Raw genomic sequence first — 13823 nt, forward strand, 5'->3', positions numbered from 1 at the left:
ACGCACACACGTACAAGCGTGCACCGCTGCATAATTACTTGTATTGGGGAGAAGGTATCAGAAATATTGCTTCGAGCAAGTTTTTCAGTTTAAGGAAAGTCTTCATTACCACTGTTTGAAGCCATTGATACCTGCGAAGAATGTAAGCACTTACGCTTGAAAGGATGCAACACATCCTAAAGGCACCGGCATACGTGACACAAGAGAGAGACACTTTTCCATCTATTAATAACAAAACGAGCTGTCACTTTTTTTCTCTCTCATTACTTGCGTAAGGGCTAAACGGAGCCGAAGGCAGCGTAGTCGGATGAGCTCTTATGCAAGTCACTTACTGCTCCCGAGAATAATTGTTAAGCATCGCATGTCGCTACCAGCTTTACTCGAGGAAACCCTTGTACTCCTTTATTTGCCGATGTATCAACGTGGAAATTGTGTAAACATTAATTGTCAGGTCGTTTATTCTATGAAAGACACGCATTTGGTGAAACAGCCTCTGGCCCTTTGTAATGAGAATAGGCGAATATGTGTGCCTCTGAATGGTTGCTAATAAGAAAAGCGCCTTTTTGACCACAAAAGCCATGAAAAGTAAAACGAAAAGAAAGAAAGAAAAGACTTGAAGACACCGCTATAAAACTCTAAGGTAAGTCAACTTCTTGTCGCGTTTAGCAAGGTGTTGCTAATGAATCGGCATCTCATATAATGTTTTGTATCTCACCATGAGCCTATGCGTTACAACTACGTAAAGCACTGATCGCGAAGATTATACTTAAATACCCTGCACTCAAAGGGCAATATACAGCGACATAAAAGCCAAGTAAAAGTAAGAACATTCTATGCTACTGCGGGTATGAATGTTCATCCCGCAAGAACATTGTCGTTTGTGAACAATGCTACTCAGGGCCGACATTTGTCTTGGTATGCTCCTTCACGGTCCAGTCACGCTTTCTACGGCGCGTTAATGAGAACCCCAACGGTATCGTTATTGTGCCAGTACGCCTTGCGCCAGGTTTAGGCATTGCAAACAGACAAGCGCAGCGCGTTGATCACACGTGACGATCATGTCTGCAAAGTACTAAACTGATATATGCCGCGAAAACAGCTCATAATTCAAACAAAGCCCTGCGCCCTCTCGTATGGGCCACTTTCCTCGCCTGCAGAGACTACGATACGGGCGTCATGGTTCCGCGTGCGGCGCCTAAATAGTCAGCAGCACCGTGAACTGCGGGATTCCCGCGAAACGCAGAGCTCTCAAATTCGCCTCTGGCAACAAGAAAACGCGAAAAATGAAGGGACAGATTTGGACGTAAACGTCACGTGAGTCCTTGCCTCCGATATGGGAGGAGGCAGGGGATGAATGTCGCTTTCCGACGCTAATCGGGGCAATAGGAAAGAGCCTTTGCTGCGCGAAGGGTAGCTCGTCTCCTCTCCTCGCACTATATGGTGTCGCATGATTTCATTTACGTCTATCTCAGCTGCTACTAAGTCCCCCCCCCCCTTTTTTTTTCTTTACTTCTTGTGGTGGGATGCTTTTTGGACAGCGCTTCACAACTTCTAGTATATAACCAAAATTACTGACACTTTAAAAAAATCGAAGAGGTTTATTTTATTCTCTTTTTTCTAAAGCGTACAACCAGCCTCTGTTGACAGGCCTTAGGCAGGAGTGGTTACAAGACATGTACAGAGAATAACATAATACCAATACATCGAATACAAGGTGCGATGGTTCACATAAAAATGAAATTGAACTAAGGAATTATTTGTTTATTATTTGATTTGTAAACATACACACAGGAAAGAGAAAGCGAGGAGCAAGGCTGGCAACTGCCACCAGAAGGGGCACAACGCCTGCCTACTCTTCGGAAAAGAGGAGACAAACATAGAAATGAAAGATAGGAAGGAGGGGAGGAAAAAGGAAAGAGAGAGCGAGATGACAAATCTCAAAGAATAAAGAACAGCATACAGTAGGGCCCGTACCTGCAGGTCACGCTACTAAAGGATGTAAAATAAAAGAAATAGCTGCTTGGTTACAAACATGCCCCTAAGTTCGTTGTTTCTGGAAAAGTAAGGAGAACGCGATGAGCTTGATCACGTCGAGACGCACAACCACTGAGGTATGAACACTCGTCTAGTGTCGTACACCGCAGGCCAAGGAGATGATAGTCCCTCACTAGCGATATGCGTTGCGCACTGAAAGCGGGACACTCCAATATCGGGTGCTGAAGTGCCTCGCAGCCACCGCAAGACGTACACGACGGACTGGTCACACGTCCTTGTCGGTATAAAACAAGCCATAAAAGGCATGGCGTTTGCAAAGACAGCATTTAGTGCTCTCCGTAAACTGCTCGCTGCGCTCACTTTGCGAAAAAGGAAAGAAGAAAGCGAGAAACCAGAGAAATGTATGTATACGACATGTGGCAACAGAGTTTGTGTGATATTATCACGTTGCATTCCCACAGTGAAATGGGTGCGTGTAAAAAGACGAAACATAGAAGCGCGAAAAAACATGCGGAATTACAGCGGATCCCGCGGAAAGACAGGGTATCATGAAGGAAGACAGGTCACGCGGAACAGAAGACGGTGCAACCACGGTTGAAGGTCAGCTGGCGACCGTCGCATTGGCTGCATGCTTCTGAAGCGGCGGGCATGGGCCGAGTGAAGGCCTGCACTGGCACCCAGGAAATTCTCCAGCGTCGCCTCCGTGGCTGGAGATGTGGAAACGAGACAGACCACAGGGAGATCTTGTGCATCGGAAGTCCAAGTGATCCAGAGCACAGGAGAGAGAAAAAAATTCACCAGCCCTTCTCCTGTCGAGAAAATGGGGGTAAGCGAAGCTTGTCGTGTGTGTATCTGACCTTCGTCAGGGTAACATAAACTTCACGACATGTCACGGTAATAAAACATAAACGTTTATTTATTGTATGCATCGAGGGGAGGAAACGTACAACGCAACGGAAGAAAGAGTTGCACGAAAGGGAAACAAAAGTAGAAGGAAAGGGAACGAAAAGTAGTAGGAAAGGGAAGGGAAAGTACTAGGCAGGTCAAGTACACACATGGTAACCTTCGATTACCCCCCTTTTCTCGACAGGGGAAGGGCTGGTGATTTTCTTTCTTTCTCTCTTTCTTTCTCTCTTTCTTTCCCTATTGCTCTCTTTCTCTTATTCTTTCTCTCTTTCTTTTTTGTCCCTGGTATGTGCCATTGAGCTTGGACCCTTTCTGCACTATCACCAGGATCGGCCGACTTTTCAGCGTGACACCACCACCACCACCACCGCCGAAACTTGTGAGCCTATAAAGCTTCGCTTAAAAACTTCTATTTTTGCGCCAACGTCCGCAGGAGTATATGTGGCGTCCATGCGGATCTTCTTTACCGCCACCTCCTCACGACGTATTATGCCGCCGGGGAGGTCCGACTCACGTTGAGGAATGGCTGCATGCGTGGAGCGCTGGATGGATTCTTTGTGAAGAAGGACACTGTCCCCCAGGGACAATTGTATAAATGGCACTGAACCGTGCTCCCTCAAGGGCTGCAGAAGATACGCCAACCTTTCCTTTTCTCGTGACAAACCACTTAGTAGCGGCTGCACTACATCCCATAGGTGACAAGCGTCGTGGGCGCCTGTTAAAGTAGGTGCAGGCCAGAGCATGCGAGCAGGTCACAGACACTCGTCAGTGCGGCAGCGTTCGTCGAAAGCGAGGTCTACATGGTAGGCCGCTCGTAGCAGCACCCGAACCGCTTGTGTAGAAAACATAATGTAGCGCGACGACACAACCACAAAGAAAGAAACTTTGATATACAGGTCACAGGCGCTAAACGCGTGTCTGTGACGCTTGTGACGTCTGCCACTGTTTCTCTGTGGTTGTGCCATTGCGTATACATTATGTCCATGCATTATACATTATGTCATTTAGCAAGCACCAACTAGTCCAATAGCATGCCCTCCCACTTCTGTATAGTCCGTGTAGAAGAGCAAGCTCTTCCCACGTCTTCCTGCTCTTTACACGTCATCTCACGAAGCAGCTAGCAAGCTTAGCCGCCACAGGCGAAAGCAATGCCTCCGTCAGGTATAGGCGCATGTATGGCGTTCACCAGGGAGTGCGGGGCATTCGCAGGCTGATTTGCAGCCTGATTTGCAGCCTGGGTCTACGTATATTTCTCGTGGAGCAGAAAAAGAAGCCGACGAAGACGACGGTATTACATTCCACTGTCTTATACCTTCTAACTTAACACTAATTAGATTGGTATGGGTGCCCGGTTACAAAGGATTAGTTATCAATAAATTAGAGAGCTGCCCTTAGTGGTCCAATCCTGCCGATTCTTCCTGTATCAACTTACATAACTGCGGCTAAGTTCAGGATATGGGCAGTCATGCAAGACTCCTGGAACATGCCATTAACGAATCTAACTGATTATCGACACCTCCTATTTCCTTGGAACAGAAAATCCTGCCATAATAGAAAACTTGAAGTCATCTTTACCAAATTCAGATGTCGAATTCCTACATTAAGCATTTATCTGCATCGATCTGGTCTGTCGCCCTTCTCCTTGTGCTCACACCGTGATGAAGACGAAACAATAGAACACTTCTTCCTGTCATGCCGCCGTTTTGTTTCATTAAGAAAACACGCTTTAGAAGAAAAATTTTACAGTGCTGGATGAAATGTTACGATACCCGATATTCTATTTTTTGGTGCCTCTTCTCTCCGACATTGCCATAGGGATGTTGGTGCAGCTGTTGTGGGGTATGTAATTGAATCAGGACGATTTTCTTGCTAAATTCTTAAATTTTATATAAATAATTTCCTTTAATAATTCTACATTTTCAAAAGTGATCCTTTATTAGACTTTGATAATTTTTTTTCTTCAATCACCCGATTCTTGGCCAATCCCCCATAGTGGGTACGAGCCACTATCGAAGGCAAGCAATCAAGCAAACAAGCATCAGCCTAGCTGCTTTTTCTCGGCCAGTTTTTTAGTATTTTTTAGTCACCACAGTTTGCCCTCTACAACGTCCAAATTAACCGTGGACTGCTGACGGCCTCAGGATCCCCAGCAGGCGAGTGATCCCCTTCAAGCGCCAAAGCGGGCGTGATACACGGAGCCAACTTCGAGGCGGGCCGCCGCCATCTGATGCACTCCGTGCAGCCCTCACCAAGGCCATGAAAAACGAGGACACAGCGGGGCCTTCCACGTCTCCGCAATGTGAAGAAAATTTGAAGAAAAGACCACGGCACGATGAGGTGAATACAAGTCCACCGGCAGACGACGTTGCCGCAGACATGGACCAGGCAAGTTCTACGGCTGTCGCATACAAGGAACAACGACCAGATGGAATTCCGGTCATCTTCCAGCCAACACAATCTGAGTGTACGCTGTGGAACGTAAAACCGAACATTCTAGCGTCATCGATCGTGTCGACGGCACAAGAAAATGTCCTCAGTCATCGCCTCAATATGGACGGCAGCCTCATGGTGAGAGTGTCGTCAATCACCGCCGCTAATCGCCTGCTCACTGTCACTACGTTAGGAGGAACGGCCGTGCAAGCTGGCGTCCCGTCTTCGTACCCAACCACTTATGGACGTATTCAAGGAGTCCCTGTTGAGTACTCTGACCAATATCTACAGGAATACCTCTCGGGACAAGGCGTCCTGTCAGCTCGTGGGCAAGTTTCATACATCCCTAACGAGGAAGGAACCATTACAGAAGCACGTCGAAGATCAGTGATTCTAGCATTCGCCAAGGATTCTCCCATGCCAAAACGTCTATTACTTGGATTCAACAGCTACCCCGTGACTCAATACATGGAATCTGCAACGATATGCTCCAACTGCCAAAGGCGTGGTCACAATGCAAAATACTGCATAGGTACTATGCGCTGCAGATTATGTGCTGGACCACATTCACACAAAGATTGCACTTCGCGGGTCCAACTGCGATGCCCTAACTTCGGAGGACCTCATCCGACATCGTGCGGTCGATGCCCGAATAAAAAGCCAGCTACACTTGCACATGCAGTCGAACAAGTACCAGGAAAAGCCCCATCGCAGCGAGAGCCCCCACCGAATCCAGAGCTGGTATTTACGAGCCCGACGTCTGTCGACCGCAACGCGCCCCACCGCGGAGCGACACCGGAAAAGAGTCTTCTCGATCTTGACACACCACAACGTGGACAAACGCCGAAAAGGACTTACGCTTCATCTGTTCGGGAATCACGACAACCTACGAAGTCACTGCACAAGACCTCACAAGACCTGAGATCTAGTCAACCCACCACTGCTGTCCAGAACACCAGGAAAGTTCATATACATGCTTCGCCCTCGAAAACAAGTGAAATTAATATCGCAAATTTGATTGTACCTATGCTATTCGGCGAAATCAAAGCTCTTGTTCGTGCTAATCTTAGATTTACTCATTTCCCTGAGGTTGAGGCTGTCATGGCTCTTGAGCCCATGTTGATAGCCTCTTACACGTCAAACCGCATTTATTCGTTGAACCAACAATAACTTCTTCGGGAGCCTCAAGGCCAGCGGTTATGACAAACAGTCATCTGAAATCTAGATCCTGTACTAGATCCTGTACTATTTTTCAATGGAATGCCCGAGGTCTGCATTCAAAGCTATCTGATTTTCAGCAGCTTATACGTACTTACAAAGTTTCTTTTGTGGTAATATCCGAGTCCCGTGTAGACCAAACTTTTCGGATAAGTGGTTCTCATTTCCTCTATTCGCAGCGGACGAATTATATCAGCCGGCTACTGGTTGGCTTCCGCAACGATGATCCTGTAGCCGAGACTGTCGTCTCCCCACATAACACGAATGAGTACATCTGCGCAAAACCTATCATTGGCAAGCAGACCTTTACTCTAATAGCTGCGTACTTGAAGTCAGGAGCAGTATTTGATGTGCCAGGACTGGAAAATTTAAATTAAACAACACATGGCCCACACATCATCTGTGGCGATTTCAACGCCCATAACATAATTTGGGGCAGTAGGCGCACCTGTGGGCGAAGATATAGGCTGGCTATATCATCAGCATATTATTATGTACACTGCAGGACGAAGCCCTCTCCCTGTGATCTCCAATTACCCCTGTCCTGCGCCAGCTGATTCCAAATTGCGCCTGCGAATTTCCTAACTTCATCACCCCACCTAGCTTTCTGCCGTCCTCGACTGCGCTTCCCTTGTCTTGGTATCCATTCTGTAACTCTACGCATTACATGGCCTGCCCAACTCCTTTTTTTCCTCTTAATGTCAACTATAATATTGACTATCCCCATTTGCTCTCTTATCCACACCACTCTCTTCCTGTCTCTTAACATTAGGCCTAACATTTTTCGTTTCATTGCTCTTTGTGCGGTCCTTGACTTGCTCTCGAGCTTCTTTGTTAACCTCAAAGTTTCTGCCCCCTATGTTAGAACCGGTAGAATGCAATGATTGTACACTTTTCTTTTCAACGACAGTGGTAAGCTACCAGTCAGGATTTCGCAATGCCTGCCGTATGCACTCCAACTCAATTTTATTCTTCTGTGAATTTCTTTCTCATGATCAGGGACCCCTGTGAGTAATTGACCTAGATAAACGTACTCCTTTACAGACTCTAGAGGCTGACTGGCGATCCTGAATTCTTGTTCCCTTGCCAGGCTATTTAACACTATGTTTATCTTCTGCATATTGATATTCAATCCCACTCTTACACTTTCTCGGTTAAGGTCCTCAATCATTTGCTGTAATTCGTCCCCATTGTGGCTGAATGGGACAATGTCATCTGCAAACCGAAGGTTGCTGAGATATTCGCCATTGATCCTCACTCCTAAGCCTTCCCAGTCAAGAGCTTGAGTACTTCTTCTAAGCAGTGAAGAGTATTGGAGAGATTGTGTCTCCTTGCCTGACCCCTTTCTTGATAGGTAACTTTCTACTTTTCTGGTGGAGAACCAAGGTTGCTGTGCAATCCTAGTATACATATTTTCTAAGATATTCACGTATGCCTCCTGTACTCTTTGATTACGCAATGCCTCTATGACTGCTGTTATCTCTACTGAATCAAATGCTTTTTCATAATCTATGAAAGCCATATAGAGAGGTTGATTGTACTCCGCAGATTTCTGTATTACCTGATTGATAGCATGGATATGATCCATCGTAGAATATCCCTTCCTGAAGCCCACCTGTTCTCTTGGTTGGCTGAAGTCAAGTGTTGCCCTGATTTTATCGGAAATTATCTTGGTGAATATTTTATAGAATACTGAAAGCAAGCTAATGGGTCTATAATTCAATTCTTTGACGTCTCCCTTCTTATGGATAAGTATAATGCTGGCGTTCTTCCGGCTTTCTGGTACACTTGAAGTCATGAGGCATTGCGTATGAAGGGCCGCAAGCTTTTCAAGAATGATATCTCCTCTATCTTTAATTAAATCGACTGTTATTCCATCTTCTCCGGCGGCTTTTTTCCTGGTCATGTCTTTCAAGGCCCTTCTAACTTCATCGCTAGTTATAGAAGGAGCCTCTGTATCCTCTTCATCACTACTTCGAATGAAAGTAGCTTGGCTGCTCTGGGCGCTGTACAGGTCAGTATAGAATTCTTCCACTGCTTTTACTGTCATCGAAATTGCTGATGATATTACCCTGCTTATCTTTCAGTGCATACATCTCGCATTGTCCTATGCCAAGTTTTCTTCTCACTGATTTCATGCTGCGTCCATATTTTACGGCTTCCTCAATCTTTCCCACGTTATAATTTCTAACATCCTTTACTTTCTTCGTGTTGATCAGTTTTGACAGTTAAGCGAATTCTATCTGATCTCTTGAGTTTGACACTTTCATGCTTTGTCGTTTCTGTATTAGGTCCTTTGTTACTTGGGAGAGCTTACCTACTAGTTGCCTCGGTGCCTTACCTCCCACTTCAATTGCTGCTTCTGAGATCAGCCTATTATAGTTTCATTCATTAACTCTGTGTTGTCTTCATCTTCCTGTTCTAAAGCTGCATATTTTGTTTGCGAGCACCAGCCTGAATTGGTCTGCTTTTACCCTTACTGCGTGTAGGTTGGCCTGTTTCTTCTTGACAAATTTTATTCTTTCTTTCTTCAAATTGAGAGAAATCCTAGACGTCACTTACCTATGGTCACTGCACTTTACCCTACCTAACACTTCTACCTCCTGCACTATGCTGGGATCGACAGAGAGTACGAAATCTATTCCATTCCTTGTTTCTCCATTAGGGCTTTTCCAGGTCCACTTCCTGTTGCTGTGCTTCCTGAAGAAGGTATTCATTATTCGGAGCCTATTCCTTTCCGCAAATTCTATCAACATCTCTCATCTAGTGTTCCTAGAATCGATGCTGCAGTTGCCAATTTCTTGGTCACCCCCCACTTTTGCATTGAAGTCGCCCATGACTACAATATACTGAGTTTGCACCTTCCTCATTGCTAATTCAACATCTTCATAAAACGGTTCTATTTCTTCATCATCGTGACTGGAGGTTGAGCGTAGGGTTGTACTACCTTCATTCTATACCTCCTATTAAGCTTTATTACGACGACTGCTACCCTCGCATTAATGCTGTAGAATTCATCAATGTTGCCCGCTATGTCCTTATGGACTAGAAATCCTACCCCGAATTCTCTCTTATATGGAAAACCTTTGTACGTGGTCGTTAGTCAGTATTGTATAAGCCTCACCAGTTCTTCTGCCCTCACTAAGGCCAATAATAACCCAGGCAATACCTGATAATTCTTCAAATAGCCCTGCTAAATTAGCGTCACTCGATAGGGTGCGCGTGTTGAACGTTGCCCGGTTCAGTTTCCAGTGGCGGCCTGTCCGGACTCAGAGATTCTTAGCACCCTCTGCCGCGTCGCAGGTCTGACCGCCGCCTTGGTCAGGTGCTCCACAGCCGCTGGGGACTGAGAGCCATGGGTTAATTGTAGGAGTCATGAAGGAGAATTAAACGATTGTAGTATTGCTTATCTGAAGACGCCACGAGCCACCAGCTGCATTGATCTATCCTTTGTGTCAAGGTCTTTTATTCAAAGGTTTAGCTGGTGCACTAACTTCGAGACAAGGGGCAGTGACCACTACCCGATTTAGATATCGGCTTCTGGTTTACAAATGCCTTCACTAAAAGTAAAAATGACATGCACAGACTGGGAGGATTTTACAGATACCTCCAGCAGAGATATCACAGCTGCAACTCGAGACAGCGAACTTGTGCCGACAATAGCCCATTGCCCGAAGAAAACATCGCGTACTACATTCCGGAACCCTGATATTCCTGCTAATGACGAAGAGTATTTATTTATTTATTTATTTATTTATTTATTTATTTATTTATTTATTTATTTATTTATTTATTTACTTATTTACTTATTTATTTATTTATTTATTTATTTATTTATTTATTTATTTATTTATTTATTTATTTATTTATTTATTTATTTATTTATTTATTTATTTATTTATTTATTTATTTATTTATTTATTTATTACAAAAACCCGCATTCGCTCCAAGAGCATTACAGCGAGGGGGGGGGGGGGGGGGGGATATAGCACCTTCGCGGTATCCGAAGACGGGCGGAGCGAATTACACGGCGCACTAAGGATCTTGAAGATCTGCGTGCTTTTCGACGAGAACAGAGCCGAATAAGACGCTACCTCACGAAATTGTGTGGACAACGGTGGAGAGATTTCTGTGCGATGCTGGATGTACGTAAATCAGTGGCTAGTACCTGGCGTGTCATCAGACGATTGCGGATGCCAGCCCAGCAGTTATACCCTTTCATCGAGCCCTCATTACGCGAAAGACTAACCGTGAAACAAACTGCAGAAGAATACTGCACGCTTATTTCTGGATCTGGGCATCGCGGTACACGCAGCGTTTCTTCTGCTGACAGACAACCTTCGCCATCATCTATGGATGCCATGGACCTCCCCTTCACCATGGAAGAACTTCAGCGGCTATAGCTGATAATATTACAAAAAATCTTCTCCCGGCCGCGACGAAGTCAACTATCAAGCTACAACGCACCTTTACCGCCACTGTCGTATCCGACTGCTGGAAATGTACAATACTTCGTGGACAAGTGGTACAGTGCCTGCCGAATGTAATTTCACTAAAATTGTACCTGTCATCAAGCCTGGGAAACAGCCGACCAGCTACGCATCTTTCCCTATCGCTCAGCTGTGTTGGGAAACTAATGGGAAAAAATGATTCATAAGCGAGTAACATGGTTCCTTGAATTGAAACATGGTTCCTTGAAACATGGTTCCTTGAAACATGGTTCCTTGAAAGGCATCTAGCTCAAAGAAATGAATGGCTTTCAGCAGAATAGAGCAGCACTGGACAATATACTATCCCTGATTTCCTCCGTAGAAGAGCATTTGACTACTGGGCATATTCCAATCGTCATCTTCCTTAACATCAAAGCCGCATTCTATTCTGTTTTACATCATTCAGTTCTTGAAGCCCTTAAAGCTGTAGGCCTTGGATGACGCCTTTATACATGGCTATGCAACTATCTCGAAGGACGGCAGCTTTGCATGGCAACTCCTTCTTGTTCTTTATGGGGTTTTACGTGCCAAAACCAGTTCTGATTATGAGGCACGCCGTAGTGGAGGGCTCCGGATTAATTTTGACCACCTGGGGTTCTTTAACGTGCACTACAACGCAAGCACACGGGCGTTTTTGCATTTCGCCTCCATCGAAATGCGGCCGCCGCGGCCGGGATTCGATCCCGCATGGCAACTCGAGAAGGTCTGACATCTTGCTATGCCGTTGAAAAAGGAATTCCACAAGGTGCAGTCCTTAGCCCTTTACTATTCAACATCACTCTTGTTCACTTGAAAAATAGCCTACCAACTGGGGTACATGTGACGCTCTACGCTGATGACATCTGTATATGGAGTGCATCACGATCTCGTCGAGTAACTCAGCAGCGACTACAGCGAGCGCTTTTCAACATGTCATCGTATCTAACGTCGCGGGGGCTACATCTATCACCAGAGAAGAGCCTTGCAATGGCATTTACTCGCAAGCGCATGGATGGCTACCCATTGATACTTGGTGGTCGAGCCCTTCTCTACGTACGGACACAGCGCTTTCTCGGTGTCTTGATCGATCGTAACCTCTCCTGGGCACCGGAAGTGAAAATGTTACGGAAACGAATCTCCGGCGCATCCCAAATTATTAGTTTTCTTGCTGGACCCCGGTGGGGTATTGACTGCCGGTCGATGGTGATGCTTCATAATGCTTATGTTGGCCTCCAGCGCTATAGCCTTCCTGTCCCGCAGCGACTGTCCCCAACTGATAAGAAAAGCTTGGAAGCGGCACGTAACAATAGCCTATGTGTTCGTCTCGGTCTTCCGAAGGGGTCGTCTTGTATAGGGACAGTAGCTCAGGCTCACTGTTTAAATCTTGACCTGCTACGAATTCAGGAAACGACCCGCATACATATAAGGCACGTGGCCCAAAACAGGAACCCTTTCTTGAGTAATATCAAAACGCGAGACAATTCCTGATTCGGACGAGCTGTTGGCGAAATTCGGCTTACTATCCCCAAACAGGTACCACAGATCATGCCACTACTACAGTTCCCTCCGTGGATGCTATCTCCTCTGCACATTCAAAAGTGCATCCCTGGAATAGAGTCCAAGAAGAACATGCCTCAAATAGTTATTTTACAGACGGCACTAGCCTGCATGAGCGTGAAATACTCTGCTACGAAGCACATATTTACTAATGGCTCCTCTACGCAACACAGCTCCTCCTGGGGTATTTTCGTTCGTTCCACAGACAAGACATTTTCATGGCGTTTAGAGCGAGTAACATCAACATTGTCTGAGCGGTATGCGATAAAACAAGCGATAAAATACTTACTACGACAGCTTCAACAACAATGGACAATCTTCACAGACTCAAAAGCAGCATTGCAAAGCCTTTGCACGAAAAGCTCTAAATCAAGCTATTACATTTTTATCCAGGACATAGCCACCTACACCACTTGGCATCTAACGCTAGACATCTGATAGCATTTTAGTGGTTTCCAGGACATTGCGGTATAATAGGTAGTGAAAAGGCAGTGAAAAGATGAGGCAGTCCGCACAGGACATGATCACATAAAATTTGTAAAAGTGTTCTTCACTAAAAGTGATGCTTCAGCTTTGGCGAAGCGATATGTATGCAATGAACGGCGTAGAAGATGGTCTTCGCCTTCAGGCAATTGCAAGTTCTTTTTCAACATTGACCCAGAACTACAATAAAAGCTACCACAAAGTCTACCACTGCATCTGGAGACCCTCTATCACCGGCTTCGACTGAACGTTGCGTAAACGAACCGTCTTCTTTTTCGCAATGGCCACAGCACAAATCCATGCTGTGACAACTGTGGCGAAGTGGAATCTATAGAGCATATCTTCCTCGAGTGCCCAGCTTACAGAGACGAGCGGCATTGATATAAAATTAACATAGAAAAGCTCGACCAAGGCCCCTTGACATTGAAAAGGATGCTGCGTCCCTGGCCTTGCCCATCAAAACAGCGCAAAGCCCTGGACTTATTGTTTTTATATATTCAATCAATTGGTTTGCTGTCCAAATTATGACTCACGCACGTCGTCTCATCAAGACTGTGGTTTTATTTATTTTCTTTTGCACTTGCCATCTACCTTCGTCGCAACGCACACTTACCCCACTGCGGATAACATATACGACCTGCATTTTTTTTTTCGTTTTTTCTTCTGCCTACCTTCTTCTAGGGCCTTTTTTTCTCCTTCGTCCCATTCCCTGCAGAGTAGCATGTAAGCAAAAATACGCTGGCTAAACACTCTGCATTTTCAATA

General features: G+C 45.5%; 1 protein-coding gene across 1 annotated transcript in view; it reads left to right on the top strand.

The window, feature by feature from the left end:
- LOC119436261 (intraflagellar transport protein 172 homolog) overlaps positions 1-13823 on the top strand; it is a 73361-nt gene that overhangs the window by 38752 nt on the left and 20786 nt on the right. The window lies entirely within an intron of this gene.

This window comes from Dermacentor silvarum, chromosome 1, assembly GCF_013339745.2.
Source record: "Dermacentor silvarum isolate Dsil-2018 chromosome 1, BIME_Dsil_1.4, whole genome shotgun sequence".
Lineage (NCBI taxonomy): Eukaryota > Metazoa > Arthropoda > Arachnida > Ixodida > Ixodidae > Dermacentor > Dermacentor silvarum.